The following is a 12469-nucleotide window of genomic DNA, read 5'->3' on the forward strand; positions in this document are numbered from 1 at the left end:
ACTTAACTCTAGTTTCTCCAAAATATACACTAAATAGATCTTGTTTTATGGTTTTTCTTGTTGTGGTTATTTGAACTGTGCATGAACATGTAAAATACCACGAAATGCTTCTACACCAAACATTTTCCCATTGAACATCAGTGGGCACAGTGATTGGAATTCATGCTAATTTTACTCTGTTTTCAGATTTCAAGTTAAAATCGCTTTTAATTATTATTATTATTATTTTAAAATCAAACCTTTAGCTAAGATTCTAGATCTCACAAAATTGCATCATGTTACCTAGGCTTGCACTGTTCAACATCAGAAAATTTAGGACCCCATGTTAATGTAATTGCATTTTGACCTATGAAACACTCATGACATTCATTGATTTGAGGTAGCATGCTAGGTCAATTTTAAAACACATCCCAACACTCCACTTACGCAATATACTTAGGCAAAATATAGTTGTGTAAGTACAGAGCAATGATTGCACTGATGATGTCAATTTTCAATCAGCAACACTCCACTTATGATGTGCTTGAGTCATGAATTTGGATAGAGATTTGAGGAGGGAAAATAAAAGTAGTGGACAATGTGAAACAATTTCTGCTTATAATTCATTAACATTTTCCTTCCCATTTCCTTTGCCTACCCAAATCCAAGATCTAAACACGGTCTTAATTTGTCCTAGGAACCAATTAACCACGGCTATGCTCTGTAGACTAAATCCCCAAGTTTTGTCTTTGGAAATTGCCGAGCATAATAAACCTCTAACAATCAAAATAAAAATAAAAATAAAAAGTAGTTAAAAGAAAACAAGAAAAAAAAGAACAAAAAGTTCTTGCTCCATCACTAGTTCCTTAGGAGTATTTGCTCAGTTATGGCCTTTTAAGATAAGTAAATTACATTGTTGTTTTTGTCATCAGTGTCCTGATTCAAATGTGATTAACTTCCCTGTTTCATTAGCAGGGTTTGGTGGAAAAATTTGAAGAAACATGCTTATAAAAATGTGAATGACTTGGTTCCACTTGATGAGGCATCAGCATTTGGTTCCACTTGAATTTTTCCATAATTGCTTTTGCTTAGTCTTGCTTCTTGCATTAATCAAAATGGCTAAGGAAACTATTACTCTTTCTTTTTTTTCTTTTTTTTTCTTTCTCTTGTGGTTTAAAATCAAGTTTGCCTTTATAGTTAAACTATAGGAAAAAAGGAAAGAAATAAAAAGCACTGGAATCTAGTGTCATATTCCCCAAATTGCTAAGAGTATTGAGGTTGGATTTACTCTTTAAAACATTAGTTTCATCCATTTGTTTCAATAACCCATGCTTTGCTATGTCATAAGCATGAGACACCATACTACATAAATTGTTTGTAGAGAGTGCTAAGTTGAAGTTGCTGCAAAGCGATAAATATTAAGCTGAAGCAATTTTTTCATCATGATTGCTTATGTTTTTTTAAGTTATGGCTGAGAAAATGGGACTTCCTGATGGATTGGATTCTGGTACATCTAGAGGTTATGGTGATGTTCTACGTAAGTTACAATTATAATTGACTTATGTTTATGTTGTTTACTAAACATGTTTACGTGGTTGCTAATGTGTTCCATATACTTTTATGTAATTGAAGGTTGTTTTCGGGCGTGGAGTAAGATTGAAAAATGGATTACCACTCTTGAGTTTGACCATGATAGGAAATCGATGGGAGTTATAGTGAGTTCTAGCTCAGGAAGAAAGTCATTGCTTGTAAAGGTGCATACACCACCTTTTCCCTTCCTCACTCTTCTTTCATTTAGCCACGTGGAGTCTTAAAGTTTTTAATTCTATATATTATCACACAGGAGAAACTAATTTTCTGATAAAAATTGCAAAACTATAAAATGTGGTTCCACCATTTTAATCTTTGTTTCAATTTTTTTCGTCTCTTTGCTAGTATTTTTTTGCTACTTCAACTTGCGTGCAAGATAGATTGTGAACAAATTTACTTGGAACTTTAATGGGGAAGAGTATGATGAATGGGTGCCCAATGAACAAACAGAAAAAGGGTTGACGGACCTAGGAGGGAGAATAGGATTTGACATAATGGGTGATGAGTTCTTCGTCAGTGGGATGGAATCGAAAACCAGGAGGGAGAATAGGATTTGACATAATGATGCCTTCCATTGATAGATTCATAAATATTTTCACAAACTTTCTTCCATTTTCTTGGAAAGAAAATGCATATATAGTGAAGGAGATTGAAAAATACTATAGGATCTTGAAAGATCACAATGTCATAAAATAGTGTTTATGTCATTGTTGGCCTGTGATAGATTCCTCCATTATTTTTAGAGATGCCTTGTCTTCTGTTCTAAACTGCAGAATTAGATATTCTTTTCATTTTTTATTTTTTATTTTTTATCAACGATTAAAATTAACCACATATTTTTTCTTTCAATTTTTTTTAGGTGTGCAATTTAATGGGTAAATTTTCAACACAAGTTTGAACATTAGAGAGTCTAAAAATGTCTTAAAATGAAAATTTTGGTGGTGAAAATAAGTAAATATTCAAATTTGAGAAAAATAAATTTGATAATGAAATGAATTCCATATTGAAAATACATTAAGGAATAGTGTAACGTAGTTTATTTCAAGAGGAGAAAGATAGCAGCATATATGACAGATTAATTTGAGGGATCTAGAAAGGGGATATAAGAGAATAATACATTGGATTTTTGATGTGCCTTGTACATTGAATTTAATTTGTGCATTTCTTATCATCATTAGACTAATATAAATTAATTTTCATTATCATTATTTGGGTTGCATTCTAAATCGGGCAAGTCCAAGGCAAGCAGGTCATTACTCATTCACTTAGGTAGTGTTTCGTTCGTAGGAATACATTTAGACACGATTAAAATGACTATGGTCAGTTTAGTGTCACTTATAAATTAACTTATTTAGCTTATTTGATTAAAATAAGTTGAGTAATTTCAAATTATAACTTATTTTTTAAGCTTATTTAGGCGCTGTTTGGGAAGTGGCTAAATAGGCTATTATAGCCTAAAATGAAAATTTAGCCAAAAAGCCCACTGTTGCAAGCTTTTTCAAAAAAAAAAAATAGGCTGCACAGCCGGTAGTGTAGGCACAGCCTACACTGTCAGCTGCAGAAATTGTTCCATCAGTGCATAAATTACGATTTTACCCCTTGACAGCAATTTAAAAGAATATATTTTTAGGGACAAATTTGTCATTCTAATTTCAAACATCATTTCAACACATTTTTCAATACAACAACTCAAATAAAATCCATCTCATCTTCCCAAACACAAAAACCAAAATAGCTTACTAAAATAGCCAAAAAGCCAAATAGCCTACTAAAATAGCCACTTCCCAAACGAGGCCTTAGACAGGATTTATTACTTGAATATTTTCAAGACTAATTTGCAGCCTCTACAGAATACTACTTACAGCCAGTTTGTTTTATCTACAAGACTAATTTGCACACAGATCATTCAGAACCATTGATTTCCTTGGCAATCTTCACACACATTGCCATAGGACAGTTTGTTTTAATTGCATTGGAGACAATGTGTGATCTACTAACAGCATATCCTTCCTGCAAAGCCATTTCACCAGTTGGAAATGTCACAAACACGAATTAGGATTAAGCTGTTCCAAAGTATCTACGCTATGCCAAACTCAATTGGGATCCAATTTATAGTAAATCGCCCATATATGGAATCAAACCTAAATTTGCCATGGAAGCTCTGACTAATCCCGATTTAGTTATTTTATAAGGTTTTGGTAATAGCTGCCAAATAAGTGATATTCTTTGTTAACAGAATACTAGTTAATAGAATATTTTCACAGATTGGGACATAAATGTCAGATAAATGATGAAATCCTCTCTTCACCTACATTTGAAATCCTCCCATCTGAATATCCTCCTGCTTGTGATATTCCCGAAAACTATGGATTTGAAATGGATGATAGATATTCAGAGCCTGGAGACTTGGATGATGAAGATGATCCATAGAAGCTTTTGAATCCCTATGAACCCAGGAATTTGAGGGTAAAACCTTTTAAAAAAGGTTGTTCAAGCTTTTTGTTTCTTTGCTTACTTTTTTTTCCTTGCTTCTTCTTGTGCTCTTAATCTTGTTCAACTTCTTTATTCTGTTTTTGAGCAGTGAAATCTTTTAGAAGGCAGGGGATTAATTCCACTAAACGGATATCCATAACTATTCAGTTTCCTCTTGCAAGAATGCATGGTACCATTAGTTCAAAGTTCAGTGATATATGGGAAGCACGACATCATGCCTCAGAGAGACAACAAGAATCCCAATCTCCTTGAAAATATGAAAAGGTTGGTTTGTTGGTTGTTTAATATTGTCTCCTCAAACGGTCTAGTTTTTGTTAAATGATGCCTGATGTTTTATTTACAGTTGAGAAATTCACTTATTCATGGAGTACGTGAAACTTGTGAATCATTTTGTGATCCCAATGATGACAATGATTATGATAATGGAGGCTTTGATTTTGGTCCGTCTGATTTTGACATGCTAGAGAATGCATACGAGTATGAAGAAGTACCTCTGCAGCCTGAAAAGGTTAGGCCGACCTCTAGTATATTCAGATATATTCGGCATTTATGTTGCATTGCTTATTTGTTGATATTTATGCAGCATGATGATGGCGGTGTTTGTTTTGAAACCAATGAACATGAAGATCCAAGTTCTCAAGCCAGCCTAGAAGATCTTTGTCGATCTAACCTAGTAAGATTAGATTTCTCTGACATGTGATGTGATGAAAATTGATTGTTATATTGCATAATTTGTCTACTACCTTTTGTTTGATTATTGTGAGAGAAATTTCTTATCTTTTTTTATTCTTGTTTAATTTCAAAAACATTTATACATAATTTACATCATTTTGTATTAGTTGAGGGCATTAATATTACCAAATGAATCGAGTTTGGACTTAATTAAATACATTGTTCCTCCTATTTTCTAAAACTTATGCTTTTGGGACAGTTGGTGATGTAATAATTTGATCTTTGTTCTTTTTTATCATCAATCTTTCAAGGTCTATGAGAGATCTCTATTAGGTTCTGGTGCTAGCCCAAATGCAGCTGCTGCTGCTCAGTTTGTGAGAGCTGAAATGCTTCCAAGTGGCTATTTCATTCGGCCATGCAAGGGTGGAGGGTCAATTATCCATAAAGTTGATATGTTAGTTTAGATCAGCTGCCAAGCAAGTTGATATGTTAAATTATTAAAGAAGGTGAAGGGCTTCAAGTTTTGTGTCATGTTGGACTTCAAAGAGGATATAGCTTTTGAGAAGACATGCTTACTAAATTCAATTTGACTTGAATATGCCCTGCGCTACACTACGGTTACATATTTTCATCTTTATTTTAAATGGAATTCAATTATTGTTTGATGATTTAGTAAAGCTACAAAAAAGAAAATTTGTTAATTATTGTTCCTAAGCTTTTTCTTTTTTAAATGTTATTGTTCCTTAATTGTGGTTGGGTTGAATGAATTTTGTTTCAGTCATTGGATTGAATGTTTATAAACAAAAATTGATTGTTCTTAAAAAAAAAGAAAAAAAAAAAGAAAAAGATTTGGCGACTAAAATATTGGTCGGCAAATTCTACACTTTTGCGACTAAAATCATTGGTCGGCAATTCCTTACCTTTTGTCGACTAAATTGTTAGTCGGCGATTCCTCGACTTTTGGCGACTAATCTATTTGGTCGTGGAATGTGACAATTGGCGACTAAGATATTTGGCCGGGAAAATATTACTTTTCGCGACCAAAGTGTTTTAGCAACAAAATGGATTAGTCACAGTACTGATATATTTAGCGACTAAAAATTTAGTTGGCAAATCTAACTTTTCCCGACCAACAAAAATTTTGATCGCGAATTACTTTTGCTGACCCTCAATTGGCGACCAAAGTAGCAACCAAAAAAATTGGTCGCGGATACCTTTTGTCGACTAAAAATGGGCTTTTAGCGACCAATTTTTTGGTCGGCAAAGGTGTTATTTCTTGTAGTGTCATCACTCAAATTTAACTCATTTAATAGATGTTTTATTTAATTTCATTATTTAATTATTATTATTTTTTAAAATAAATTTATTTAAAATTTTAATTAAAAAAATAACATATATTTTTATTGATATTTTATTTATTTAATTTTTTAAAATAAATTTATTTAATTGTGTAAAAAATAAAATAAAATAATTTTTATTTCATCTAGCTAAAGATAATTAAAATATTAAAGATATATTTAATATTGCTATTACTTAGTAAACAATTGAAAAATGGTAAACTAGTAAACAATTACTTAGTAAACAATTAGAAAAGAGGGGATTATAATCTATCGGACTTGAATCTTGGGACTATGAATCTCTTAGCCTATTTGGTTGGATTAGATGTGTATCCCGTGTTTGTTTTCTCATGGGATTAAATGTTTGGAAATGACTATTTTTAGTAAATCTAATATTTGGTTGGATAGACTGGATAAGGATAAATGTGCAAAAGATTATTTTACCATTTTTCAATTGTTTACTAAGTAATAGCAATATTAAATATATCTTTAATATTTTAATTATCTTTAGCTAGATTAAATAAAAAATTATTTTACTTTATTTTTTACACAATTAAATAAATTTATTTTTAAAAATTAAATAAATAAAATATCAATAAAAATATATGTTATTTTTTAATTACAATTTTAAATAAATTTATTTTAAAAAATAATAATAATTAATTTATAAAATTAAATAAAACATCTATTAAATGAGTTAAATTTGAGTGATGATATTAGAGAACAAATTGAATTGTTGCAAAAATAGTCAAGAAAGTCAAAATTGTTCATTGATAAACATAATGAAACATAGAAGCTGTGCAAGTCTCGTGCGTGCCTTGCACGCGTGGAATTTCCGTCCAAAAGTCTAACGACTGTTAATTATTGGATCATTTCGAGTCAAAAACCAAACTGCAGGGGCAAAATTGATACATTTAGAAGTGCAAAGACCGAAATGAAATTACAGGTAAACTATAGGAATCATTTCTGTAATTTGCCAAAAAAAAGTACTGGAATTTTGAATCACAACGAGCCTCCAATGTTTTTGTTTATATTATATAATAATAATGAGACTTAAATAATTTAAATAGATTTTTTTTAAAAAAAATGATTACTAAGGGAATAATAATTTTAATTTTTACTTTTTAATTATTACTTTTAAATTTAGAAAACAATAAAATATTTTGAAAAAAAAAAGTGTTTTGGGAAGATGGTAGCTTTTTACCAAGCTTTTTGGTTTTTTTAGAAAGTGATTTGGGAAGTTGGTAAAAAGCTGCTTTTGGCTTTTTTGGTTAATATTTATTTATGATGTCACATCACAATAAAATGACCAAACTACCCCACCTAACTTAGAAAATTTACATTTTTATCCATGTATAACCTTAAATAATATTAAGGGTATAATTGTAATTTTATATATAGCTTTTTTTCAACTTCCCAAATGACTTTTTGCTAAAAAAACTAATGTAGCTTTTTGGAACAAAGCTAAAAGCGTGGCTTTTTACCATGTTGCCAAAAGACCACTATATATTGTATGATAAGGAATCTCTTCACCAAAACAGATCGTATATAACCGACACGGACAATACAAGGCTGAAGCAAAAAGGACAGTGATCGAGAGTTTTAGGTATAAAGTTCTAAATGAAAGTATATATAATATATGTGGTATTGAAGAAAAAGAAAATAAAAAATAAAAAGGTTAAAATATCACATCAATGGGTAGGCTTCATCCATTAGAATTCTTTTAGAACTCTTATTTTAGAGCTTTCAAACATTTTTAGAAGTGGAAATTACGAAATTCAACTGTCTTTATAATAGGAAAATTTAGCCACGATTTTTTCATTAGATCCTTCTTTAGTGAAAAGGATAGTTTAATTTATTTTGTTTCATAAACACTCTAAGAAGGAAGCGCATAATTGAGTAAGGACAAAGTAAATATTCTTTGTTTTTTCTTGGAAAATATTGCTAGAGTAACATGTTATTGTGAACCAGAATAACATGTTATTGTTACTGTGAATCAGAGTAACATGTTACTGTTTATATCAATTTCGACGGTAATAATTTTTTTTTTTTTTTTTTTAAAAATTTCATAGTCAACATAGATCTTAGGGCAAATTACACTAATTTTACACAATCAACATAGATCTTAGGGCAAATTACACTAATTTTACATATTTTTTTAAAATAAATAAATGTCTAAAAGATTTATTAATTTTACATAATTTTATCTTTAGTGGGTAGAAATAATTTTTAAAAATTTAAAAATATTTTTTTGTCAAATTAGTTTATATCTTATTAAATTGACAATTTTGCCCTTGAAAAATCTAATAGTATTTTCAATTGTCCTTATTTGGAATAAAATTCAAAATTTAAGGTCAAATGTATCACAATTGAAAAGTTAGGGACCAACCTTTGCGAGAGGGATGGCTTTGTTGGCTTGGCCTTGAGGTTGTTTTCTCATCAACTTTGAAGTCTGCTAGCATTGTTTTCGTCCCTCTCTTTGTTATTTCTTATGTATGTATGGTTTCATCTTCAATAGAAGGCCGTTTTGCTCTTCAAAAAAAAAAAAAAAAAAAAAAAAAAAGTGATACAAGTTCCAAACTATAAGAACCGTTAGTGTAATTCATCATAAATCTTATTTGATAGATTTTGATGAGAGGATTCTAAAAATATTAATTTTATTAAAAACCGACATTTAGTAACAGTGGTATGTGTTAGACTTTTTAAAGAAAACTTTTTGTACTTGTCCTTAATTCATTAAAATTTTATTATGAAGGGATTTTGACTAAATCTCCCTCTATAATATACAATGATTTAGACAAAAATTAGGCTTTGATTACAATTTTTAGAAATTATTTTTTAACGGATTTTTGTTTAGTGTTTTTATATTTTAATCAAATTTTTTATTTTAGATGTATCAAAAGTAAAAAAAATTAACTAAAATATGAAAAAAAAATCACTAAAAATAAACAAAAATCCAGACAAATTTTTGGTCAAATTTTCATCATTTTTTTACTTTTTTTTTTAAAAAAATTAGTCAATCTATTTTACTTTTTGGATGTATCTTGATTAAGTACATCAAAAAAATATAAAATATTAATTAAAATATTAAAAATAAACAAAAAAACTCATCTAAAAATAATTTTTTAGAAAATCAAATAAACAGAACCTAACTTTTTTTTAACATTTTGTACTCTCACTTATCCACATCATGTGCCGACTACTACACTTGTGGCCATGAATTTGTCAGTTAATTTTACTTCTTTAAGAAAAATTACAAATTACAAGAGCATTAATTACTGTTCTAAAATCTTCATGGAGCCTATAAATATTGGAGTTTGAGTGACCATTTAGGGCACTAAAAAGAGTTGCTAAGAAGATGGAAATGAGGGAGAGAAAAGATTCCGATGTCCAAATACCAAACGGTGGGTTGATCACTATGCCCTTCATTTTGGAAAATTATATTTTCACACACTTAATTAGTTCAGAGCATACTTAATGAAATATTAATTTAATGACAATTATATCCTAAACAAAAATAACTATAATAGACATTTAACAACACTCATAATATTATATGAAAAAATTCTCTATACACATATTTTAACAACAAATAATCATACATAATAATGAAACCCACTAATTTAGATTCAATAAATCCAAATAAACTAATTCAATTCAATTAATTTTTAAATCTATTTAATTGATATATATATATATACATGAGCAATTCTTCCATGTCCAAGACAACCATTGCCTGTGCAAGCACTCAAAAGGCTAGTTAGCGCAAACTCATTCCGTTTCGCAGTTGAATTTCTCATTCGGTGGTAGAGTTCCAAACACAAATCAATCTTCCACTCTTGTGCAAACCCAGTAATCATTGTTGTCCATGAGACTACATTGCTCACAGGTATTTCGTCGAACACTTGATATGCACTGCCTAACTCGTTGCATTTGCAGTAAAAACTGATCAAAGAACTCCCAATATAGAACATTGGTGAAAACCCCAGTTTTAATTGCCAAACAATGAACTTGAATTTCAAAAAAGACAGTGTTTGGACACCCATAAGAACTCAAAGCGTGAGTGAGACAGAACAATTGGGTTGGCTGTCAATTCTTCCCTGTTCAGCCTAAACAGACCCTCCTTTGAGTTCGAATCAATGGGTTCATGTGAATTTGTTCGCAAAATGTCTTGAATAAGACGAAGATGGATTTGGCGACCACCGTGAATAACACTTGGTTCAGACCCATCAGTCAATCTTCCCTCAAAAGGTTACGATTTTTCTAGCGCAAAGAGACCAAAGTACCAGCAAGAGGAAAAGCCTTGGTTCCAACAGATCCAAGCATAGCAATTTCTAAGTTTTTGTTTTGAATCATGGGTTATCGTTAATGGTTTTCAAGGGAGGTCTTCAATGCAAGTCTTTCATGGAACAAATTTCACTTCAGACCAAAGCCTTTTAGAAGGTTAGTGGTGTGTATACAATGGTTAGGAGTGAGGTTAGGAGTAAAAGGTATAATTGTAACTTTAAATGTGTAGATTAAGAAAATTAATAAATAATCAAATTAATAGAAGTGTGTATGGAGAAAAGAGTGGCATGAGCTAATTAGGTGTGTGGAAATAGAATTTCACCTTCATTTTTGATAAGTTTTTGTTGTTTCAATAATAAATGCCCTCTTCTTCCTCTATTACTTCTAGTTACATTTTGAACTTTCAATATCATTATTCATCAATATTTCTACTGATATTAACTCATATATATATGACTGTACCATTGATTTAATTATTTAAAACCATGCCATTGCTACACCCATCAAGGGCCATCAAATCGGTAAGTGAATATCATGGTTTTAAGTAACAGTATAGGTGATATTGTAAAACAATATCAACCGATATACTAAAAATGCCAGTATTAAAAGTCCAAATAAGGGTTCAAATCTCCTCTGGCTTGCTCGGTTCATAGACATAGGGTGGCCTCTAAACTTGGAGTGCTACAAATGATTGTTTTGAGATATGGGGGTTTTGTGTTTTATGTTTTTAGGGGTTTTTTTTGCAGCAAATGAGGTATGTGAGAAGTTGGCAGTGGTGGGATTTAGCACCAATATGATAAGTTATTTAACACAAGAGCTTCATATGCCATTAACAAAGGCAGCCAACACACTCACAAACTACAGCGGAACTTCAAGCTTGACTCCTGTCCTCGGCGCCTTCATCTCCGACGCCTATGTCGGCCGCTTCTGGACCATCACTGTTGCTTCCATTCTTTATCAGATAGTTAATTCTCTCTCTATCTATCTCTCTCTCTCTCTCTCTCAAGTTTTTGAATTTTGATTTGGATAATTAAAAGCCAAAATATTACCAAATATGAAAATTTATTTTAAATTTTATCTTAAAAATTATTTGTGCAGTATAAATTTAAAATTAGTGAGATGTAAAATAAATTCACAATGAATCTAACCCATTAATTTTTTATTCTTTTTGAATAATTTGAATTTATAGTATTGCTCTTAAAACATACAAGAAAAAATTTATTAAAAAAAATTGGACTCAAAATTAGAATTATAAAATTTTATTTATTGATGAGACCTACATTTGAACCGACATGGAATTGCTTACCTCATGTAAAACTTTGAATGGAATTTTCTAATAATTATTTGAAACTTCGGTGATCTTGTCCCATAAGGGCACACAGATAAAGACTATTATTAAGGTTCGTTTGGGAAGGGCTCTTTTGGGCTTTTTTGGCTCTTTGAGCCACAAAAAACAGAATAGGCTTTTTGAGCCACAACAGACAAAACATCACATCCAACCCATAATCATTACACTCTTCTCTCACAAAAAAAGTCAAAAAGTCAAAAAAGCCAAAAAGCTCTTCCCAAACCAAGCTTTTGAGCCCAGGCTCAAATAGCCAAAAAAGCCAAAAAGCTAAAAAGCCAACACACTTCCCAAACGGAGGCTAAGTCGAAAAATTATATTTATTCTTGAATTTTAATGACGTGGCAACTAATTATATATTTAAAATAATATTTTTTTTATATCTCTCGTAATCATTAATGGCATCGTTTGGGAAGATGATTTTTGACTATTTTAGTCACAAAGACAAAATAAGCTATTTTAGCTACAACAAACAAAATGTCACATTCAACCCATAATCATTACACTCTTCTCCCACAAAAAAAGTCAAAAAAATTAAAAAGCTAAAAAGTCATTCCTAAACTAAGCTTTTTAGCCCAAACTAAAATAGTCAAAAAAAACCAACCCACTTCCTAAACAAAGCCAATCATAGGGCTGCCAACGAACTGAGCTGTTCGCGAACAGGCTCGAGCTCGGCTCGATTAGGCTCGACTCGAGCTCAGCTCGGTTGTTTAATAAACGAGCTCGAGCCAGAAATTTAGGCTCGTTTTCTTAACGAGCCGAGCCC

The 12469-nt window shown here is 30.8% G+C and overlaps 1 long non-coding RNA gene across 1 annotated transcript; it reads left to right on the plus strand.

Annotated features, from left to right (window-relative positions):
* Positions 1-552: 552 nt before the first annotated feature.
* LOC145801377 (uncharacterized) lies at positions 553-5406 on the plus strand. The gene is made up of 4 exons (XR_014342762.1): positions 553-1733; positions 3834-4326; positions 4406-4570; positions 4646-5406. It is a non-coding gene; the product is annotated as an uncharacterized LOC145801377 (long non-coding RNA).
* Positions 5407-12469: the final 7063 nt, after the last annotated feature.

Source organism: Camellia sinensis, chromosome 10 (genome assembly GCF_055761805.1).
Source record: "Camellia sinensis isolate YWXY chromosome 10, ASM5576180v1, whole genome shotgun sequence".
NCBI classification, from domain to species: Eukaryota; Viridiplantae; Streptophyta; class Magnoliopsida; order Ericales; family Theaceae; genus Camellia; species Camellia sinensis.